The 25358-nt window shown below is 37.2% G+C and overlaps 1 long non-coding RNA gene and 2 pseudogenes across 1 annotated transcript in view; 1 reads left to right on the top strand and 2 right to left on the bottom strand.

Moving 5' to 3' along the window:
- Positions 1-25358, bottom strand: part of LOC136036941 (uncharacterized) — a 92763-nt gene that overhangs the window by 21022 nt on the left and 46383 nt on the right. The window lies entirely within an intron of this gene.
- LOC136036911 (glycogen [starch] synthase-like) lies at positions 9-3374 on the top strand (annotated as a pseudogene).
- On the bottom strand, positions 3443-4906 carry LOC136036842 (glycogen [starch] synthase-like; annotated as a pseudogene).

The following is a 25358-nucleotide window of genomic DNA, read 5'->3' as shown; positions in this document are numbered from 1 at the left end:
CGTTCTAAATGCTAGATAATCCCTCTGTCCGACAGGTAAGGGTGGGTGGATTGACTGTTGGGAGTATTCCGAGTCCAAGAAAACCTTGTAACAATAAAAGCAAGTTCGGATATTCATGGAATCCTATAACTACTCTTCTCTTTGGTGACAGTAAGTGTTTTTAAATTTAGATATTTAGACATGAGGACAAATTGAAACTTTCTCCTTTGTTTTCCTAAATAGACACTAATCAGACACGAGTGAAAATCAGGGTCATTAATCAAAATTGTTTGGTATTCTTAAACAACTCAGGGGAGGGGACAGTATAAGAACTCTACACTAGGGAAGATATGGTTGTGGTTTTGCCAGTTATCTGGTCTCAGGCGACTAAATGTCAAAAAGAGCTCTTATTGAAAGAGTATGAAAACTTCGTCAATAATATCCGGATTCTTATTAATTTTTCGTTTATGACATCGCGTAATAGTGGTAACGCGCGTAGTCCTTGCGGAAATATCTATGTCTTATTAAAAATTTTTACGTGTCAATTCGCATGTTTAGCAGACCTTATCTTCAAAAGCTGGGCTGCCAAACCGCAGCTATTTTTATTCAATTGTAAACTCCCTCAATCAATCCGCCTGAGTGGTGTTTGACTTTCTTCTCACGGTGATATCTCAAATCCAAAATTCATGTTTATTTCTTCTCGAAATTAACGTTCCTCTTCAAAATGAAAGCTAATTTCAAGCGAGAACGTAGTAATGAAAATTTTTCTATCAGAGTTCAACCAGAAGCCTCGTTTTAATAAAATTAAAAACATAATTATATTGATATGAGAAGGTTTTCTAAGTCATTGACTTGGTTTTCAAAGTGTGTATCACAAGGGAGAACTCAAACCCATTGAATTTAATTGAATTGAAGCCTCATTTTTATTCGCTAGTTACAAAGAAACGGCAAGGTCTTGTAGGGGAATAGGGGTCTTGTGATAAACCCGTACCTAAGAAATTATTTCGTACTGGCTAATGTTTCGATGAAGTGGAGGGGGAATACAACCTTCAAAAAAATCGTTAACTTATGCAGAATGTTCACAAATTACTTGCAACATCTTGAGTTCACTGTCTGTCTAGTTGACAAACCTGATGCCATGTCATTGAAATGTTTTGCAAAGGCTAAGCAAATAGATAAAAACAAAGCAAAGGACATTAACAAAAAACAAAAGAGAAAAAAAACAAAAATGAGGAATTATAAGGCAAACAAACAACAGGCAAGAGACAATTTTCATTGCAAATGAGCATTTATTTGCGTAGAAGAAATTAAAAACACAAGAATATTGTCTTTTCTGAATTATGAAAAATACTTTTCTAAAGTATTTGATGGACCATTCAATTATATTACAATTATTTTTTAAGTTAATTACTGAATATTTACGTTATTTGCGGCGGATGTAGTTTTAGCTGCATTTTAGTATCAAGATTTTCGAACTGACAAAGGGACTTGGATTGAGCACAAACTTGTCACAGGCAACGGATGTTTCTATACAGGACTTCATATACAATGTAACTGTCTGACTTAATGTCACTATGATGTCATTTTAATTACGAAAGCCATTTCCAATTGCATATAGCAGTAACATCATAACAGTGTATAATGAGTAACATCATTTTTATATAAGCTTCATATCTGGATCAAAATCATGACATCTTTTTTACTATATTCTTTAGACGTCAATAGTCAGTCACCCACATAAACAAAATCATTACAATCAATGAAAGTTCCACAGACGACGGGAAGAAAAATAATGCCAGGCCAGCTACTGAGGCACCAGCTTTACAGGAGCCTTGTTTGAGTTGTTGTGTTGTTGGAGAGTCCAAAACGGATCCATATGATGAACTCAAGCTCAACAAAGTCGATAGCACAAACGACCTGATGGAATATCTTGATCGTGGCGAAAGTGCAGTAGTCTGTAATAAATGGACATTTGAAAGTTCATGGGAAGTGGCAAATAAAGTTGGTGGTAATTATACTGTGATTCGCTCCAAGGATAGTATATCTGTTGAAGAGCTAGGTAATCAATATATACTTCTTTGTCCTTATAAAGAAGAATATGCTAGAGTAGAAGTGGAAGATTTGGAATTCCCAGCTGGCCCAATGAATAATGCTGTTTCTAAGCTTCGTGACTTGGGCTTTAGAATCCATACAGGGAGATGGCTTGTTGCTGGAAATCCTTTAGTCATTTTATTTGACATAGGCTCTGCATCTTGTAATTTGGATCAATATAAACAAACGCTGTTTGAAAAAAGCGGCATTGGAATACCTCATGAAGACATAGAATCCAATGATGCGGTAATATTTAAATTTATGATAGCCCAATTCATTTATGAGTTCGACTATTTCTCTAATAAAGGTGGGGAAATAGTTCCAAAAATAGTGTGCCACTTTCATGAGTGGCTTTCTGGAATAGGCCTAATTATGACACGACTATGGAACATAAAAGTTTCAACTGTTTTTACGATGCATGCCACCCTTCTTGGGCGCTATTTATGTGCTCAAAATGTTGACTTCTACAATAACTTAGAAAAAATTGATATCGATGCTGAGGCTGGCAAGTGCCAAATCTTTCATAGATACTGTATTGAAAGAGCTGCAACTTATTTAGCGCACATTTTTACGACCGTTTCTGAAATCACAGGAATAGAAGCAGAACATCTGCTCAAACGTAAGCCTGACATTATAACTCCAAATGACCTTAATCTTAAGAAATTTAGTGTTACATATGAATTTCAGAGCCTGCACACTGTAATAAAGAAAAAATACATGACTTCATTCATGGACATTTTTAAGGTCATCGTGATTTTGATCTTGATAAAAATTTATATTTTTTTATTGCTGGCCGATATGAATTTGGCAATAAAGGAGGCGACATTTTTATTGAATCGTTGGCTCGACTCAACCACATGATGCATGAGTCTGGGTCAGATAAGACTGTTGTTGCTTTTCTAATTTTCCCCACCCGAACTAACAATTACAATGTTGCCACACTTCTGGGGCAAGTTTTAGCAAAAAGCTTACGTGACACTGTTCACCTTGTCCAGCAAAAATTCAGTCGCAAAATGTATGAAGCTTTCCACGGGAGTGGAATATCAGAGAATAACAAGCTGCTATCACAGGATGATATTATAAAAAGATTTCTGTATGCAAGTCAGTGATCATCACTACCTCCAATAACAACTCAAAATATTGTTGATGACCTTGGTGATCCTGTCCTAAATAACTTGAGACGATGCCAACTATTTAATAGTAGAAATGACAGAGTTAAAGTTATTTTTCACCCTGAATTTTTGTCGTTCACTAGCCCACTTTTAGGACTTGACTATGAAGACTTTGTACGCGGGTACCCCTGAGGAAAGCTTTATATATTTTGTGACCGAGTTCTTGCTGGACAAGGTTAACAGTGTCACGTAAGTTTTTTGATAAGAATTGCCACTGAAGTGTGGCAACTCAAGTGTAGCACAGGTCCAAGACGTTGATATGGTAATCATTTTGCAACTTTTAAAATTAAAATCGTGAATAATTTTAGACCAAGAATACTTTTGTAACTTTATGCCCAAGCTCTTCAAATTCATCATCTATTTCCTCATCACTATAACTATCAGTGGGGATAGTTGCTCTAAAGGAAGCTGGTGATGGAGGCTCTGAAATAGGACGAGGGTTTTTGATATGGTGAACGTCTCTTTCTTTTTCAGCAACCAGCTCCGGATATACCTTGTTCAGTGCCATCTGCATTGCTCTTCTATAGTAAACAGCAATGGTTTGCCAATCTAGAAGGTCACTTAGACGCTCAGTTTCTATACCTTGAGCAATTCTTTGTCTACGGTTCAAGTGTTTGAAATCATGCATGTAGTTGGCAAGCTGAGATATTGAGTCCTCTAAAGAAATGAAACGACGATCTACAATACATATGCCATAGCTGGTGAGATTTGCTAAGTGATCATTGATGAAACACCCAAATCCTGATAGGTAGGTGGTCACAGAGGGAATGCCCATTACTGTGCACTCTGTGGGTGTATAGCCCCATGGTTCATACTAACTTGGGAACATTCCCAAGTGGCACCCGCGTACAAAGTCTTCATAGTCAAGTCCTAAAAGTGGGCTAGTGAACAACAAAAATTCAGGGTGAAAATAACTTTAACTCTGTCATTTCTACTATTAAATAGTTGGCATCATCTCAAGTTATTTAGGACAGGATCACCAAGGTCATCAACAATATTATGAGTTGTTATTGGAGGTAGTGATGATCACTGACTTGCATACAGCAATCTTTTTATTTTTATAATATCATCCTGTGATAGCAGCTTGTTATTCTCTGATATTCCACTCATGTGGAAAGCTTCATACATTTTGCGACCGAATTCTTGCTCGAAAAGTTGAACAGTGTCACGTAAGCTTTTTGCTAAGACTTGCCCCAGAAGTGTGGCAAAATTATAATTGTTAGTTCGGGTGGGGAAAATTAGAAAAGCAACAACAGTCTTATCTGACCCAGACTCATTCATCATGTGGTTGAGTCGAGCCAACGATTCAATAAAAATTTCGCCTCCTTTATTGCCAAATTCATATCGGCCAGCAATAAAAAAATATAAAGTTTTATCAAGATCAAAATCATGATGACCGTAAAAATGTCCATGAATGAAGTCATGTATTTTTTATTTATTACAGTGTGCAGGCTCTGAAATTCATATCTAACACTAAATTTCTTAAGATTAAGGCCATTTGGAGTTATAATGTCAGGTTTTGGTTTGAGCAGATGTTCTGCTTCTATTCCTGTGATTTCAGAAACGGTCGTAAAAATGTGAGCTAAATAAGTTGCAGCTCTTTCAATACATTATCTATGAAAGATTTGGCACTTGTCAGCCTCAGCATCGAAATCAATGTCCATTGATATGTGTTGTCCATTGATATTGACAAATGTCCATTTATAACAGACTCATGCACTTTCGCCACGATCAAGATGTTCCATCTAGTCATTTGTGCTGTCGACTTTTTTGAGCTTGCTTTCATCATATGTATCCGTTTTGGACTCTTCAACACCACAAAAAATCAAACAAGGCTCTTGTGAGGCTGGTGCCTCATTAGCTGGCCTGGCCTTATTTTTCTTCCCGTCGTCTGTGAAAATTTCATTGATTGTAATCATTTTGTTTATGTGGGTGACATAATAAATTTAATATAATTAAATGGTCAATCAAATCCTTTAGAAAAGTATTTTTCATAATTCAGAAAGGACAATTTTCTTGCTTTTTCAATTTCTTCTACAAAAATAAACGCTCATGTGCAATGAAAATTGTCTCTTGCCAGTTGATACCAATAGTATTGATCAATGGCTTCAATTCACTGAAATTAGGGGGGAAAAGGCCATATTCAGTGCCCCCCTCCCTCCCCGATAAGTTTTTCCGACTCGTTAAAACGTAACGCACTACATTTAAAAAAATTTCCGATGGTTTTTTAACTTTCTTTACCCCACTCTCCAAAACAGTATTGTGGATCCCAACGGAGGGGGGTAGGGGTAAAAAAGTATTCTTTAGAGTCCAGGGAGGAACATTTTGTTGACTTTTTAATTTCTTTAACAAGCATACGTAAAAAATAAGTCCCTTTTCAATGATAATACCACGAAAAAAAAAATTTGAGCCTAAGAGTGGGAAACAGGAAAAACATCTTGTAGAAAAATTCCTCTCCTCCAATTAAAGCTCCTGGCTTTCATATATGCTGCTTGATAACAATGCAAATTGTATTGTAAAATCATAAAAAAAACAAACAAACATACAACTTATTTATATATATATAAGATAGATTTAAGTTACTATTGGTAGGAGTTTACTCTTTGTAACAATTTTTATTGTTACTAAGGGTTGAGGTTGGTCCTTTACTAAATTGCAGCTACTCCTGCAACCATGAAGATTGTAACCTGTGGTTATAACGTCACTCATCATTTTGCTTGTGAACTCAAGATGTGATTGATAATATCTTGTTCAATAACAGGTGGCGTAGTACAACGGTAATGAGACGATCCTTAAGACATAAAGGATTTGATTCCAAGCCTGTCTGCAGTAACAGTTCTAATGCAAAAAAGTACACCAGACTACCTAGTTCAAAAATGGAGTACCTACTAATGAAATAGTGTACAGTTTTTTGTTTTTTTTTAAACCAATTGAAAACAACTAAAAGACAAAAAAAGGAAAGTTATTTTTTCTAGACATTATGGAAAATAAAGAAAGAGAATGAAAACTGGTCACCCGGTAGCCAGCCCCCTCATATGCTCTTTTTAGTTGCTCTTCCCCCAAAGAGAGGAAGGAAAAAAAGTATTTTTCAGAATTTAGGGAGGTTAAATTTATTATCCTTCCCATTTTACTATTCATGCAAACTATCCAATTCTTGAAAATACCACAAACATGATGTATAATATACTAGCCGTTGGGGTGGCGCGAAGCGCCACCCCAACACCTAGCTGGTGGGGCACTTCGCGCCCCCCAAGCCCCCCCTCCCCCGCGCGCGTAAGTCGTTATGCGCCATATTAGTTACGCACCATTGTAGTTGTGTCCCTGTGTCCCACCTTTGAATATAGATAGATTTATATATGTTTTTCAAACTACGTAAAAATTGCGAATATACAATATTCTTGGCTTTCCCATTGTCTGTGCATATAAAAAGCCGTATGTACTAATAATGACGTCATATGCAAACGCTCTTTTTACAAACAAACAAACATGCATACACACAACTCGTTTTTATATAGATAGATAGATAGATAGATACAACACAAATTAACTGCGTAAAACTTGCGAATATACAACATTCTTCGCTGTCCAGTTGTCGCTGCATATAAATAGATTGTCAGGTTTACCGACCCTCGAACATGCAACGTACAATTGTCCATGGGAAAAACAATCAGTATTAAGATCTATACCACATTTTTCTAATGATTGACCCTGAGCTTTGTTAATGGTGATTGCAAATGCTAATCGAATTGGGAATTGCAATGTTTTAAATTGAAAAGGCAGATCCGTTGGAATCATGGGAATGCGAGGAATAAGAACAGCCTCACCCTCAAAAGGCCCTGTCAAGATTGTGGCCTCTATTGGGTTTTCCATTGTTTTTTTTTATGGCAAGTCGCGTGCCCTTGCAAAGCTTTGGTGGGTTGATATTTCTTAAAAGTATTATTGGTACATCTTTTTTTAGTTGTAGCACGTGTGGTGGAAACCCTGAAAGATCCACGGAATTTAAAAATTCAGATGGATAATTAACCGCTTCATTTGGTTCCAAAACTGTGTCGACTGACTTGTAAAAGACTGCCTGGTCTCGAATCTTGGTCAAAACAATATTGTTGATTTCGTGGACGTCTATATTTTTGGGTGCGAGAATCGCTCTTTCACTTAGCCATTTATTATTTTTATAATTTTTTAGAATATTCGGAAATACTTTTTCAATCAATTCATTTTTGGACGTCACTAAATTACAGAAATCAGCAGGTAGTTGTATACGTCCTGAAATTGAGTCTACTGGGAGCTTTCTGTTTCCAATTGCCAGCAATTGATCTGAAAATGTTTGACCAGAGTCATCGTTTTGCAATCGGACACGTATATTTGTAGTTAATTTTAATGTTTTTACGTGTGCCCATAAATTAGAATTTTTCAGGCAAGCATTCATTTCGTCTGCAGGAGTTGATTTAGGTATTATAGGTAATGTTTGCCTGAAATCTCCCGCAAGCAATATTAATGTGCTGCCAAAGGGTTTCGACTTCCCTCGCAAATCTTTCAAGCATTGATCCAGAGCCTCGAGCGATTTTTTGTGTGCCATTGTGCACTCATCCCAAATAATAAGTTTGCATTGCTGCAATATTTTACCCATCCCAGATGATTTGGAAATATTGCACGTGGGAGTTTCTGTAGAATGCAAATTCAGAGGCAATTTCAAAGCGGAATGAGCAGTTCTTCCACCAGGCAGCAATGTTGCGGCTATTCCGGACGACGCAATTGCCAACGCTATATCATTTTTTGATCGAATTGATGCCAGAATCAGTTTTATCACTAACATTTTACCAGTACCTCCTGGCGCATCCAAAAAGAAAATTTCTCCAACGTTGTTATCGACACAATGCATTATCGTATCATAAATGTCTTTTTGTTCCGACGTTAACTTGGAAATGTTATTTTGTACATACGACAATAGATCACTCGTACTGTAACTTCGTTCACAATCCAATTCTACACATGTCGAAACAGCAACGATACGGTTAGGTGAAGGCATTCCCAAATCCTGAAGAGGTTTGTTTGCCATCCATACGTACGCACAAATCTTCTATAATAACTAAAGTGTAGTTATAAATTTCTGATGTAAAATCGAAAGTCATATCTGACGTCTCCAGCTGTTTTCGATGGAGTATATCTTCGGACATTTTTGACTTATATTTTTCTCATAACTCTGTAGGAGCTGATAGAGAGCAAGTTGTTAAAATGATGCCAAACTATGCACGAATTTGACTTGGGGTTGACGTTTCGCACGCGTCATTGCTGCAGTTATCCCAGTGTTTGTCATTCTCCAATAAATTCAGAGCATATATATATATATATATATATATATATATATATATATATATATATATATATATATATATATATATATATATATATATATATATATATATATATATATATATATATATATATATATATACTAGCTGTTGGGGTGGCGCTTCGCGCCACCCCAGCACCTAGTTGGTGGGACGCTTCGCGCCCCCCCGCGCGCGTAATTCGTTACGCGCCATATTAGTTACGCGCCATTGTAGCTGTGTCCCTGTGTCCCACCTGTGAATAGAGATAGATATAATTATATATTTTTAACTACGTAAAACATGCGAATATACAACATTCTTCGCTGTCCCATTGTCTGTGCATATAAATAGCATTTATATTCCCTGTGTCCCGGTCGTCATTTGTGTCTTGGTGTCCCAGTTTGTATTTTCCCTTTGAGTGTCCCGGTCGTCATTTATATCCCTGTGTCCCAGTGTCCCGGTCGTCATTTGTGTCCCGGTGTCCCGGTCTATAATTTCTATTCAAACAATCCCTGTGTCTCAGTCGTCAATTATATATCCCGCCTGTGCCCCCAGCGTCCCCGTTGTAGTTGTGTCCCTGCGTCCCGGTCGTCATTTATATTCCCGGTCGTGATTTGTGTCCGGGTGTCCCAGTCTGTAATTTTTCTTTGAGGTTCCTGGTCGTCATTTATATTCCCTCTGTGTCGATCGTCATTAGTGTCCCGGTCTGTAATTTATCTTTGAGTTTTTTTTCTTTTTAGTTTTTTTTTAGTTTTTTACATTATTTCATTTTTTTTTTCTTCTTTATTTTTCAGCGTCACTATGAAGTACATATCGCCGAACCTTTGTTTTTTAACTTAAATCTGGTAGGTATTGATGACCTTATCCAAGTCAAAATCCCAAACCCAATCATCATCGCTATCATTTTCAGTTTTGATATGTTTTGACTCTCGCTTTCCAGGTGGATTTTCATCTAACTGCGCGGTTTTGCGTTCTTTAGCCGCAAGCCTGTTTTCTTGCTGTTCTTGTGATTCCTCGGCACGCTTTCTTTTCTTACTTTCTCTATCAGCTGCAAGCCTGTTTTCTTGCTGTTCTTGTGATTCCTCGGCACGCTTTCTTTTCTTACTTTCTCTATCAGCAGCAAGTTTTTTGGCATAGACTCTTTGAGCAGCTTCCTCGGCTGTTGCCATTGTAGGTTCTTCAGTCATTTTACAATTAAACATTTTTCCATGAACGCATGTCTTAAATACCATTAATGACGTCACCGTCATAGCAAAAATGACGACAACTAACTTCATGACGTCAGTCGACACAGAAACATGACGTCACCTGACAGACAGACACACAGACAGACAACTTATTTTTATATATATAGATATATATATATATAAGCCCCCCCCGCGAGCGTAAGTTGTTACGCGCCATATTAGTTACGTGCCATTATAGTTGTGTCCCTGTGTCCCACTACAGGTTTACCGACTCTTGAACATGCAACATATAATTGTCCATGACCTTTTTTTTAGTTTTTTTTTTTCTTTTTTAGTTTTTTTTTCTTCTTTTGTATTAATGCTAAAGCCAACATTCGAACCTGGAACCTCTCGGACCTAGAACCTCGGACCTTCTCTGTGTCCCCGTCGTCATTTATATATCCCCCTGTGCCTTTTTTTGGTTTTTACCTTTTTTTTGCTTTTTTAGTTGTTATTTCTTTTTAGTTTTTTTTTTTAGTTTTTACCCTTTTTTTTAGTTTTTTATTTTTATTCTTATCTTTTTAGTTTTCTTTTTCTCCTTTATTTTTCAGTTTTTCCTTTTTTAGTTTTTTTTCTTTTTTAGTTTTTAGTTTTTTTTTAGTTTTTTACCTTTTTTTAGTTTTTTTTTAGTTTTTGGTTTGTTTTGTAGTTTTTACCTTTTTTTTATTATTTTTATTAGTTTTTAGTTTTTTTTCTTTTTTAGGTTTTAGTCTTTTACCTTTTTTTTACTTTTTTTATCTTTTTTTTTTTTTTGTAGTTTTTGTAAGGTTTGAAACTGGAACCTCTCGAACCTAGAGCCTGGAACATACCACGTTACCAACTCAGCTAAATCAGCTTGTATACTTTCGTTTTTGAATTGGTATTTGATGAAATAATTCAGACATCATATGTGGACAGACAGACAGACAGACAGACAGACATAACCCACAAACAACTTATTTTTATATATACCCCAACAGCTAGTATATATCTATATATATAAAAATAAGTTGTCTGTCTGTCTGTGGATCTGTGGATCAGGTGACGTCATGTTTCGGCTGACGTCATGAAATTAGTTGCCGTCATTTTTGCTTTGAAGGTGACGTCATTCAAGTTATATAAGACATATGTTCGCGTAGAAATCTATTAATGTTTAAGTTTACAATGACTGATGAAGATGCTCAAAGAGTCTATGCCAAAAAACTGCTGATAGAGAAAGTCAGAAAAGAAAGCGTGCCGAGGAACTACCAGAGCAACGCGAAAGCAGACTTGCTGCTAAAAGAGAAAGTGAAAAAAGAAGGCTTGCCGAGGAATCAAAAGACCAGCAGGGAAACAGGCTTGAGGCTGATAGAGAAAGAAAGAACAGAAAGCATGCCGAGGAACTACCAGAGCAACGCAGAAGCAGACTTGCTGCTAAAAGAGAAAGTGAAAAAAGAAGGCGTGCCGAGGAATCAAAAGACCAGCAGGGAAACAGGCTTTAGGCTGATAGAGAAAGAAAGAACAGAAAGCATGCCGAGGAACTACCAGAGCAACGCAGAAGCAGACTTGCTGCTAAAAGAGAATGTGAAAAAAGAAGGCGTGGCGAGGAATTACAAGAACAGCAAGAAATCAGGCTTGCTGCTGATAGAGAAAGTAAGAAAAGAAAGCGTGCCGAGGAATCACAAGAATAGCAAGAAATCAGGCTTGCTGCTGATAGAGAAAGTAAGAAAAGAAAGCGTGCCGAGGAATTACAAGAACAGAAAGAAATCAGGCTTGCTGCTGATAGAGAAAGTAAGAAAAGAAAGCGTGCCGAGGAATCAGAGCAATCTGAAAGTTATCGCCTGGCATTCAGGTACAACCCAGTCGATGATTATAGCTTGAGTAGATGTATTCAAATCGGGACAATGTCTAAAATTTGTCCCTATTGCAAGGCCTTGAAATTCAATGGTGAAACAATGGGAATGTGTTGCGCCTCAGGAAAAGTTAAACTTCCTCTATTGGCTGCACCACCAGAGCCATTGAAGACTCTCCTTACTGGAACTACGTCAGAATCTAAGCGTTTTTTGTCAAAAATCAGACAATACAACTCATGTTTCCAAATGACGTCGTTTGGAGCCCAAATCGAAAATCCAGATCAATTTATGTCTACTTTCAAAGTAAAAGGGCAAATTTATCATAAAGCAGGGTCCCTTCTACCATTCTCAGGCGGGTATCATAAATTTTTACAATTGTACTTCATCAGTGATAGAAATTCTGAATTGAATGTGGGAAACGGAAAGCTCCCAGTAGACTCAATTTCAGGACGTATACAACTACTTGCTGATTTCTGTAATTTAGTGACGTCCAAAAATGAATTGATTGAAAAAGTATTTCCGAATATTCTAAAAAATTATAAAAATAATAAATGGCTAAGTGAAAGAGCGATTCTCGCACCCAAAAATATAGACGTCCACGAAATCAACAATATTGTTTTGACCAAGATTCAAGACCAGGCAGTCCTTTACAAGTCTGTCGACACAGTTTTGGAACCAAATGAAGCGGTTAATTATCCATCTGAATTTTTAAATTCCATAGATCTTTCAGGGTTTCCACCACACGTGCTACAACTAAAAATAGGCGTACCAATAATACTTTTAAGAAATATAAACCCACCAAAGCTTTGCAATGGCACTCGACTTGCCGTAAAAATAAACAATGGAAAACCTAATAGAGGCCACAATCCTGACAGGGTCTTTTGAGGGTGAGGCTGTTCTTATTCCTCGCATTCCCATTATTCCAACAGATCTGCCTTTTCAATTTAAAAGATTGCAATTCCCAATTCGATTAGCATTTGCAATCACCATTAACAAATCTCAAGGTCAATCATTAGAAAAATGTGGTATTGATCTTAATACTGATTGTTTTTCCCATGGACAATTGTACGTTGCATGTTCGAGGGTCGGTAAACCTGACAATCTATTTATATGCAGCGAGAATTGGACAGCGAAGAATGTTGTATATTCGCAAGTTTTACGCAGTTAATTTGTATTTCGGAACCAAATGAAGCGGTTAATTATCCATCTGAATTTTTAAATTCCATAGATCCTTCAGGGTGTCCACCACACCTGCTACAACTAAAAATAGGCGTACCAATAATACTTTTAAGAAATATCAACCCACCAAAGCTTTGCAATGGCACGCGACTTGCCGTAAAAAAAAAAAAAAACAATGGAAAACCTAATAGATGCCACAATCTTGACAGGGCCTTATGAGGGTGAGGCTGTTCTTATTCCTCGCATTCCCATGATTCCAACGGATCTGCTTTTTCAATTTAAAAGATTGCAATTCCCAATTCGATTAGCATTTGCAACCACCATCAACAAAGCTCAAGGGCAATCACTAGAAAAATGCGGTATAGATCTTAATACAGATTGCTTTACCAATGTACAATTGTATGTTGCATCTTTGAGGGTCGGTAAACCTGACAATCTATTTATACGCACAGAAGAATGTTGTATATTCGCAATTTTTACGTAGTTTGAAACACGTATATAAATCTATCTATATTCACAGGTGGGACACAGGGACACAACTACAATGGCGCGTAACTAATATGGCGCGTAACTAATATGGCGCGTAACGACTTACGCGCGCGGGGGGGGGCTTGGGGGGGGGCGCGAAGCCCCCCACCAACTAGGTGTTGGGGTGGCGCGAAGCGCCACCCCAACAGCTAGTATATATATATATATATATATATATATATATATATATATATATATATATATATATATATATATATATATATATATTCACAGGTGGGACATAGGGACACAACTACAATGGCGCGTAACTAATATGGCGCGTAACGACTTACGCGCGCGGGGGGGCTTGGGGGGGGGGCGCGAAGCGCCCCCACCACCTAGGTGTTTTAATGACCTCATCCCCAACTTTTAATGACCTCATCGTCATAACGAACATGACGACAACTAACTTCATTACGACATGACGACATGATGACATGACGTAACTTGAAAGTTATGTGTCTGTTGCCCTTGTAGGTTCTTCAGTCACTTTACGATTAAATATTTTTCCGTCCACGATCCTCTTACAATTAAAAATTTGTCTTTTAACGATTTTCTTAAATACTTTTAATGACGTCATCGTCATAACAAACATGACGACAACTAACTTCATGACAACATGACGACATGATGTCACTCGACAAACAGACAGACAGACATAACACACAAACAACTTATTTTTATATATATAGATATCCATATATATAAGCAAAGTTGTTTGCAAATATACAAACAAAGTTGTTTGTTTGTGTGTATGTCTATCTGTCCGCATATGACATCTGAATTATTTCATCATATACCAATTCAAAAACGAATGTATTCAAGCCGAAGTAGCTGAGTTGGTAAAGCGTTATGTTCCAGGTTCTAGGCCCGAGAGGTTCCAGGTTCGAGCCTTGGCTTTAGCATTAATACTAAAGAAGAAAAAAACTAAAAAAGGTAAAAACTACAAAAAAACTAAAAAGAAAATACTAAAAAAACTAAAAAAGCTAAAAAACTAAAAAAACGTAAAAAACTAAAAAAGAAAGAAAAACTAAAAAAAGGTAAAAACTAGAAAAAAACTAAATAGAAAAAAACTAAGAAAACTAATAACTGAAAAAGAAAAAAACTAAAAAAGGAAAAAAAACTGAAAAATAAAGGAGAAAAAGAAAACTAAAAAAATAAAAATAAAAAAATAAAAAAGGTAAAAACTACAAAAAAAAACTAAAAGAAAAACGAAAAAAACTAAAAAAGCTAAAAAAATGGTAAAAACAAAAAAAGATTAAAAAGAAAAAAGGAAAAAACAAAAAAATTATTTCATCATATACCAATTCAAAAACGAATGTATATACAGACCGGGACACCGGGATACAAATGACGACCGGGACACCAGGATTATGACTGACGAAATTACAGACAGGGACATAAATGACGACCGGGACACAGGGAATATAAACGACGACCGGGACACTCAAACAGATATTACAGACTGGGACACTTTTTTTACTTCATGTCCTGGTCGTCATTTATATTCCCTGTGTCCCGGTCGTCATTTGTGTCCCGGTGCTCTGTTGATGGTGATTGCTAAACGGACATTCCTTGAGTCCCGGTCGCTTTCTCTTTGAGTGTCCCGGTCGTCATTTGTGTCCCGATGTCCCGGTCTGTAATTTCGTCAGTCGACAAACATGACGTCAGTCGACACACAAACAAGACGTCACTCGACACAGGGACACACAGACAACTTATTTTTATATATATTATACAAGCTGTTGGGGTGGTGCTTCGCGCCACCCCAACCCCTAGTTGGTGGGGGCGCTTCTCCCCCCCCCCAAGGCCCCCGCGCGCGTAAGTCGTTACGCGCCATATTAGTTACGCGCCATTGTAGTTGTGTCCCTATGTCCCACCTGTGAATACAGATATATATATATATATATATATATATATATATATATATATATATATATATATATATATATATATATATATATATATATATATATATATATATATATATATATATATATATATAATATATATATATATATATATATATATATATATATATATATATATATATATATATATATATATATATATATATTTATATATATGTTTTTAACTACGTAAAACTTGCGAATATACAACATTCTTTGCTGTCCCATTGTCTGTGTATATAAATAGACTGTCAGGTTTAACGACTCTTGAACATGCAACATATAATGGTCCATGGGAAAACAATCCGTATTCAGATCTATACCTCATGATTCTAATGATTGCCCTTGAGCTTTGTTGATGGTGATTCCTAATCGACGATTCCCTGTGTCGCCATCGTCATTTATATATCCCACTGAACCCCCCGGCGTCCCTGTTTTAGTTGTGTCCCTGTGTCCCGGTCGTCATGTCCAGGTGTCCCGGTCGTCATTTGTGTCCCGGTCTGTATATACATTCGTTTTTGAATTGGTATTTTTTTAGGTTTTAGTTTTTTACCTTTTTTTAGTTTTTTTTTTTCTTTTTTTAGTTTTGTTTTTCTCCTTTATTTTTCATTTTTTTTTCCTTTTTCATTTTATTTTCTTTTTTTATTTTTTTTTTAGGTTTTTTAGTTTTTTATTAGTTTTTTTTTTCTTTTTAGTTTTTTTTTAGTTCATTTGTGTCCCGATGTCCCGGTCTGTAATTTCGTCAGTCGAAAACATGACGTCAGTCGACACAGAAACATGACGTCACCTGACAGATCCACAGACAGACAACTTATTTTTATATATATAGATAGATAGATATATATATATAAATATATATATGTATTTTCTTTTTAGTTTTTTTGTAGTTTTTACCTTTTTTAGTTTTTTTCTTCTTTTGTATTAATGCTAAAGCCAAGGTTCAAACCTAGAGCCTCTCGGACCTAGAACCTGAAACATAACGCTTTACCAACTCAGCTACTTCGGCTTGAATACATTCGTTTTGAGCAGCTTCCTCGGGTGTTGCAATTGTAGGTTCTTCAGTCATTTTATAATTAGAAATTTCTCTTTCAACGGTCTTCTTAAAATTAAAAATTTGTCTTTGAACGATATTCTTAAATACCTGTGACCTGATCGTCATTTATATTCCCTGTGTCCCGGTCGTCATTTGTGTCCCGGTATCCCAGTCTGTAATTTCTCTTTGAGTGTCCCGGTCGTTATTTATATTCCCTCTGTCCCGGTCGTCATTTGTGTCCCGGTCTGTAATTTTTCTTTGAGTGTTTTTTCTTTTTAGTATTTTTTTAGTTTTTTACATTTTTTCTTTTTTATTTTTCAGCTTCACTATGAAATACATATCGCCTAACCTTTGTTTTTTTAACTAAAATCTGGTAGGCATTGATGACCTTATCCAAGTCAAAATCCCAAACCCAATCATCATCGCTATCATGTTCAGTTTTGATATGTTTTGACTCTCGCTGTCCAGGTGGATCTTCATCTAACTGCACGGTTTTCCGTTCTTTAGCCTCAAGCCTGTTTCCTTGCTGTTCTTTTGATTCCTCGGCACGCTTTCTTTTCTGACTTTCTCTATCAGCAGCAAGTTTTTTGGCATAGACTCTTTGAGCATCTTCATCGGCTTTTGCCATTGTAAGTTCATCAGTCATTTTAAACTTAAACATTAATAGATTTCTACGTGAACATATATGTCTTAAATATCTTTAATGACGTCACCGTCATAGCAAAATGACGACAACTAACTTCATGACGTCAGTCGACACAGAAACATGACGTCACCTGACAGACAAACACACAGACAGACAACTTATTTTTATATATATAGATATATGTATATATAAAAAAGGTAAAAAACTAAAAACTAAAAAAGAAAAAACTAAAAAAACTAAAAAAAAGCTAAAAATTACAAAAGAGATAAAAACTAATAAAAAAACTAAAAAAAACTAAAAAAAGCTAAAAACTGAAAAAGGAAAAAACTAAAAACAGGAAAAAACTATACAGGAAATATATAAATGACAATGGGGACACAGGGAATGTTTGATTAGCAATCATCTTCAACAAAGCTCAAGGGTAATCATTAGAATAATGAGATATAGATCTGAATACGGATTGTTTTTCCCATGGACAATTATATGTTGCATGTACAAGAGTCGGTAAAACTGTAGTGGGACACAGGGACACAACTTCAATGGCGCGTAACTAATATGGCGCGTAACGACCTACGCGCGCGGGGGGCTTGGGGGGCCGCGAAGCGCCCCCACCAACTAGGTCTTGGGGTGGCGCGAAGCTCCACCCCATCAGCTAGTATATCTATAGTATCTATATTCACAGGTGGGACACAGGGCCACAACTACAATGGCGCGTACCTAATATGGCGCGTAGCGACTTACGTTCGCGGGGGAGCTTGGGGGGCGCGAAGCGCCACCCCAACAGCTAGTATATATATATATATATATATATATATATATATATATATATATATATATATATATATATATAAATAAGTTGTTTGTCTGTCTGTCGACTGACGTCATGTTTGTGTGTCGACTGACGTCATGTTGGTCAACTGACGTCATTATAAGGATTGAGCTGTATGTCGTCATGAAGTTGTTTGTCGTCTGACGTCATGTTTGTCGACTAACGAAACTACAGATCGGGACACCGGGACACAAATGACGTGTTATGTCTGTTATAACGTAATAGAGGCAACAATCTTGACAGGGCCAGTGAGGCTTTTCTTATTCCACGCATTCTCATGATTCCAATGGATCTGCCTTTTCAACCTAAAAGATTGCAATTCCCAATTTTATTAGCATATTTAGTTTTCAGTCCAGAACCACTAAAGCTATTATGTAAATATCGAAAATATTTATGTAGTCTGAGCAATAATTTTTAGTTTTTATTTCAAAATAGAAAATTACCTGACAATTTTAAAATTATATCTATCTATATATATAAAAATAAGTTGTCTGTCTGTGGATCAGGTGACGTCATGTTTCTGTGTCGACTGGCGTCATGAAGTTAGTTGTCGTCATTTTTGCTATGACGGTGACGTCATTAAAGATATTTAAGACATATATGTTCACGTAGAAACCTATTAATGTTTAAGTTTAAAATGACTGATGAACTTACAATGGCAAAAGCCGATGAAGATGCTCAAAGAGTCTATGCCAAAAAACTTGCTGCTGATAGAGAAAGTCAGAAAAGAAAGCGTGCCGAGGAATCAAAAGAACAGCAAGGAAACAGGCTTGAGGCTAAAGAACGCAAAACCGCGCAGTTAGATGAAGATCCACCTAGACAGCGAGAGTCAAAACATATCAAAACTGAAAATTATAGCGATGATTATTGGGTTTGGGATCTAGACTTGGATAACGTCATCAATGCCTACCAGATTTTAGTTAAAAAAACAAAGGTTCGGCTATATGTATTTCATAGTGATGCTGAAAAATAAAGAAGAAAAAGAAAACTGAAAAAAGAAAAAATGTAAAAAACTAAAAAATACTAAAAAGAAAAAACACTCAAAGAGAAATTACAGACCGGGACACAAATGACGACCGGGACAGAGGGAATATAAATAACGACCGGGATACTCAAGGAGAAATTATAGACTGGGATACCAGGACACAAATGACGACCGGGACACAGGCAATATAAATGACGACCAGGACAACAATGGCAACACCCGAGGAAGCTGCTCAAAACGAATGTATTCACGCCGAAGTATCTGAGTTGGTAAAGCGTTATGTTTCAGGTTCTAGGTCCGAGAGGCTCCAGGTTTGAACCTTGGCTTTAGTAAATAACGACCGGGACACTCAAGGAGAAATTACAGACTGGGATACCGGGACACAAATGACGACCGGGACACAGGCAATATAAATGACGACCAGGACACAGGTATTTAAGAATATCGTTCAAAGACAAATTTTTAATTGTAAGAAGACCGTTGAAAGAGAAATTTCTAATTGTAAAATGACTGAAGAACCTACAATGGCAACACCCGAGGAAGCTGCTCAAAACGAATGTATTCACGCCGAAGTAGCTGAGTTGGTAAAGCGTTATGATTCATGTTCTAGGTCCGAGAGGCTCCAGGTTTGAACCTTGGCTTTAGCGTTAATACAAAAGAAGAAAAAAACTAAAAAAGGTAAAAACTACAAAAAAACTAAAAAGAAAATATATATATATATTTATATATATCATCTTTTCCACAAAAATAATAATTTAGTGCTTCTGCTTAAAAACAGCAATCGAATTGATGCCTCCTGATACGCAACTATCAACAGAGTGGCAATCGTTGTGGTCGGTGATCAGTTCTTACCTCGAGATAATATTCTTTATAGGCGAAACAATCAGTTGACAAGAATTGCTTAAACTCATCGATGCTACGATGCCCTACAATATCCTGACGAATATAAATGACGCCCGGGACACTCAAATAGAAATCACAGACTGGGACACCGGGACACAAATGACGACGGGGACACAGGGAATATAAATGACGACCCGGACACAGGGACACAACTACAACGGGGACGCCGGGGGCACAGGGGGATATATAAATGACGACGGCAACAAAGGAAATGGTCGATTAGCAATCACCATCAACAAAGCTCAAGGGCAATCAATAGAATCATGAGATATAGATCTGAATACGGATTGTTTTCCCATGGACCATTATGCGTTGCATGTTCAAGAGTCGGTAAACCTGACAATCTATTTATATGCACAGACGATGGGACAGCAAAGAAAGTTGTATATTCGCAAGTTTTACGTAGTTAAAAACATATATATATATATATATATATATATATATATATATATATATATATATATATATATATATATATATATATATATATATATATATATATATATATATATATATATATATATTCACAGGTGGGACATAGGGACACGACTACAATGGCGCGTAACTAATATGGCACGTAACGACTTACGCGCGCGGGGGGGGCTTGGGGGGGGCAAAGTGCCCTCACCAACTAGGTTTTGGGGTGGCGCGAAGCGCCACCCCAACAACATAATATCATAATGTCATAATAGACAACATAAATATCAAAAATATTTATGTTGTCTGAGCAATAGTTTTTAGTTTTATTTCAAAATAGAAAATTACCTGACAATTTTAGAATTATATCTATCTATATATATAAAAATAAGTTGTCTGTCTGTGGATCAGGTGACGTCATGTTTCTGTGTCGACTGTCGTCATGAAGTTAGTTGTCGTCATTTTTGCTATGACGGTGACGTCATTAAAGATATTTAAGACATATATGTTCACGTAGAAATCTATTAATGTTTAAGTTTAAAATGACTGATGAACTTACAATGGCAAAAGCCGATGAAGATGCTCAAAGAGTCTATGCCAAAAAACTTGCTGCTGATAGAGAAAGTCAGAAAAGAAAGCGTGCCGAGGAATCAAAAGAACAGCAAGGAAACAGGCTTGAGGCTAGAGAACGCAAAACCGCGCAGTAAGATGAAGATCCACCTGGAAAGCGAGAGTCAAAACATATCAAAACTGAAAATGATAGCGATGATGATTGGGTTTGGGATCTTGACTTGGATAAGGTCATCAATGCCTACCAGATTTTAGTTAAAAAAACAAAGGTTCGGCGATATGTATTTCATAGTGAAGCTGAAAAATAAAGAAGAAAAAGAAAACTGAAAAAAGAAAAAATGTAAAAAACTAAAAAATACTAAAAAGAAAAAACACTCAAAGAGAAATTACAGAGGGAATATAAATAACGACCGGGACACTCAAGGAGAAATTACAGACTGGGATACCGGGACACAAATGACGACCGGGACACAGGCAATATAAATGACGACCAGGACAACAATGGCAACACCCGAGGAAGCTGCTCAAAACGAATGTATTCACGCCGAAGTAGCTGAGTTGGTAAAGCGTTATGTTTCAGGTTCTAGGTCCGAGAGGCTCCAAGTTTGAACCTTGGCTTTAGCATTAATACAAAAGAAGAAAAAAACTAAAAAAGGTAAAAACTACAAAAAAACTAAAAAGAAAATATATATATCTATATATATAAAAATAAGTTGTTTGTCTGTCTGTCGACTGACGTCACGTTTGTGTGTCGACTGACGTCATATTTGTCGACTGACGTCATTATGAGGATTGAGCATTATTCCGTCGTGAAGTTGTTTGTCGACTGATGTCATGTTTGTCGACTGATGAAATTACAAACCGGGACACCCGGACACAAATGACGACCGGGACACCGGGACACAGGGAATATAAATGACGACCGGGACAATCAAAGAGAAATTACAAACTGGGACACCGGGACACGAATTACGACCGGGACACAGGAAATATAAATGACGACCAGGACACAGGGACACAACTACAACGGGGACGCCGGGGAGCACAGGGGGGGGGATATATAAATGACGACGGGGACACAGGGAATGTTCGATTAACAATCATTATCAACAAAGCTCAAGGTTAATCATTAGAATAATGAGGTATAGATCTGAATACGGGTTGTTTTTCCCATGGACAATTATATGTTGCATGTTCAAGAGTCGGTAAACCTGACAATCTATTTATAAGCACAGGCACTGGGATTCCCAGACACAAATCACGACCGGGACACAGGGAATATAAATGACGACCGAGACACAGGGACACAACTACAACGGGGACGCCGGGGGCACTTGCAGGATATATAAATGACGACCGGGACACAGGGATTGTTCGAATAGAAATTACAGACCGGGACACCGGGACACAAATGACGACCGGGACACCGGGACACAGGGAATATAAATGACGACCGGGACACTCAAAGAGAAATTACAAACTGGGACACCGGGACACAAATGACGACCGGGACACAGGGAATATAAATGACGACCAGGACACAGGGACACATCATTAGAATAATGAGGTATAGATCTGAATACGGATTGTTTTTCCCATGGACAATTATATGTTGCATGTTCAAGAGTCAGTAAACCTGACAATCTATTTCTATGCACAGACAATGGGACAGCGAAGAATGTTGTATATTCGCATGTTTTACGTAGTTAAAAACATATATTTATATCTATCTCTATTCACAGATGGGACACAGGGACACAACTACAATGGCGCGTAACTAATATGGCGTGTAACGACTTACGCGCGCGGGGGGGCTTGGGGGGGAGCGAAGCGTCCCACCAACTAGGTGTTGGGGTGGCGCGAAGCGCCACCCCAACAGCTAGTATATTTATATATATCTTCTTTTCCACAAAAATAATAATTTAGACCGGGACACAAATGACGACCGGGACAGAGGGAATATAAATAACGACCGGGACACTCAAGGAGAAATTACAGACTGGGATACCGGGACACAAAAGACGACCGGGACACAGGCAATATAAATGACGACCAGGACACAGGTATTTAAGAATATCGTTCAAAGACTAATTTTTAATTGTAAGAAGACCGTTGAAAGAGAAATTTCTAATTGTAAAATGACTGAAGAACCTACAATGGCAACACCCGAGGAAGCTGCTCAAAACGAATGTATTCACGCCGAAGTAGCTGAGTTGGTAAAGCGTTATGTTTCAGGTTCTAGGTCTGAGAGGCTCCAGGTTTGAACCTTGGCTTTAGCATTAATACAAAAGAAGAAAAAAACTGAAAAAGGTAAAAACTACAAAAAAACTAAAAAGAAAATATATATATATATTTATATATATCATCTTTTCCACAAAAATAATAATTAGTGCTTCTGCTTAAAAACAGCAATCGAATTGATGCCTCCTGATACGCAACTATCAACAAAGTGGTAATCGTTGCGGTCGGTGATCAGTTCTTACCTCGAGATAATATTCTTTATAGGCGAAACAATCAGTTGACAAGAATTGCTTAAACTCATCGATGCTACGATGCCCTACAATATCCTGACGAATATAAATGACGCCCGGGACACTCAAATAGAAATCAAAGACTGGGGCACCGGGACACAAATGACGACGGGGACACAGGGAATATAAATGACGACCCGGACACAGGGACACAACTACAATGGGGACGCCGGGGGGCACAGGGGGATCTATAAATGACGACGGCAACAAAGGAAATGGTCGATTAGCAATCACCATCAACAAAGCTCAAGGGCAATCAATAGAATCATGAGGTATAGATCTGAATACGAATTGTTTTCCCATGGACCATTATGCGTTGCATGTTCAAGAGTCGGTAAACCTGACAATCTATTTATATGCACAGACGATGGGACAGCAAAGAATGTTGTATATTCTCAAGTTTTACGTAGTTAAAAACATATATATATATATATATATATATAAATTCAATGGTGAAACAATGGGAATGTGTTGCGCCTCAGGAAAAGTTAAACTTCCTCTATTGGCTGCACCACCAGAGCCATTAAAAACTTTGCTTACTGGAACTACGTCAGAATCTGAGCGTTTTTTATCACAGATCAGAAAATATAACTCATGCTTCCAAATGACGTCGTTTGATGTCGAAAATCGGAAATCCAGATCAATTTATGCCTACTTTCAAAGTAATAGGGCAAATTTATCATAAAGCAGGGTCCCTTCTACCATTTTCAGGCGAGAATTATAAATTTTTACAATTGTGCTTCATTAGTGATACAAATTTTGAATGGAATGCACATTGCGAAATTTATCCCAACGTTGAAAGGACAATCGTTTCCCAATTGCAACATCTTTTCCACGAAAATAATATTTTAGTGCGTCTGTTTAAAACAGCCATCGATTTAATACCTACTGATACGCATAAAATTGTCATTTCCGCTGACAAAACGCCTCCTGGTCAACATGTGCGTAGATATAATTCTCCAACTATCGACGAAGTGGCAATCGTTATGGTCGGTGATCAGTTTTTACCTCGAGATATTATTCTTCATAAACGAAACGCTCAGTTGGTAAGAATTGCTGAAACTCATCGATGCTATGATGCCCTGCAATATCCTATTATTTTTTGGGATGGAGCCGACGGCTATCACTTTAATATTAAATTGATGAATCCAGCCACTAACAAAGAAATGAATAAGAAATGCAGTGCAATGCATTATTATTCCTATAGACTAATGATTCGGCAGGATGAAGAGAATAACATTTTAAAATGCCGTCAATTGTTTCACCGATATGTCGTTGATATGTATGCAAATATTGAATCAGAACGTTTGATATATATCCGCCTGATTCAGACCAAGCTCCGCTCTGAACAATAGATTCATTTGCGAGATGCAACTGTAAATGACGGTAATACCACAAACGTTGGAAGATTAACGATTTTACCTTCGTCATATGCTGGCTGTCCCCGTCAATGCATGAATATCCTCAAGATGCTATTACTTATGTTCGTCTCTATGGTCGTCCAGATTTATTTATTACATTTACATGTAATCAATCTTGGGACGAGATACAGCAGCTTTTGCTTCAAGGACGATCGGCGGTTCATAGACATGACATTACGGCCCGTGTCTTCCGGCAAAATTTGAAATCACTGATAAACTACATAGTAAAACTTGAAGTGTTTGGGTCAGTGCGATGCTGGATGTACTCAGTGGAATGGCAAAAATGAGGTTTGCCACACGCACATATACTAATCTGGCTACATAATAAAATTACGTCTAACGAAATTGATGATGTGATTTCCGCTGAAATACCTGATGAAAATGTCGATAAGTGGTTATATGATATTGTTGTAAAAAATATGATACATGGACCTTGCGGTGTATTGAACGAAAATTCACCATGCATGGCCGAAGGAAGGTGCACAAAGCAATATCCTCGACTTTTAGTATCCAACACAATTACTGGCAATGATTGTTACCCAAAATATAGAAGAAGATCTACTGAAGATGGCGGTAAAACAGCAATAATAAAGAAGCGTAACGGTACCACCATTGAAGTAGATAACTAGTGGGTTGTTCCATATTCCCCATTATTATCAAAAACATTTAATGCACACATAAACGTTGAATACTGTAACTCCGTAAAGGCAATCAAATACATATGTAAATACGTCAACAAAGGCAGTGACATGGCAGTTTTTGGCTTGCAGTCCGAAATCAAAGATATCGATGAAATC

Source organism: Artemia franciscana, chromosome 16 (genome assembly GCF_032884065.1).
Source record: "Artemia franciscana chromosome 16, ASM3288406v1, whole genome shotgun sequence".
In the NCBI taxonomy this organism is placed as follows: Eukaryota; Metazoa; Arthropoda; class Branchiopoda; order Anostraca; family Artemiidae; genus Artemia; species Artemia franciscana.
This window is presented reverse-complemented; position numbering and strand designations above follow the sequence as displayed.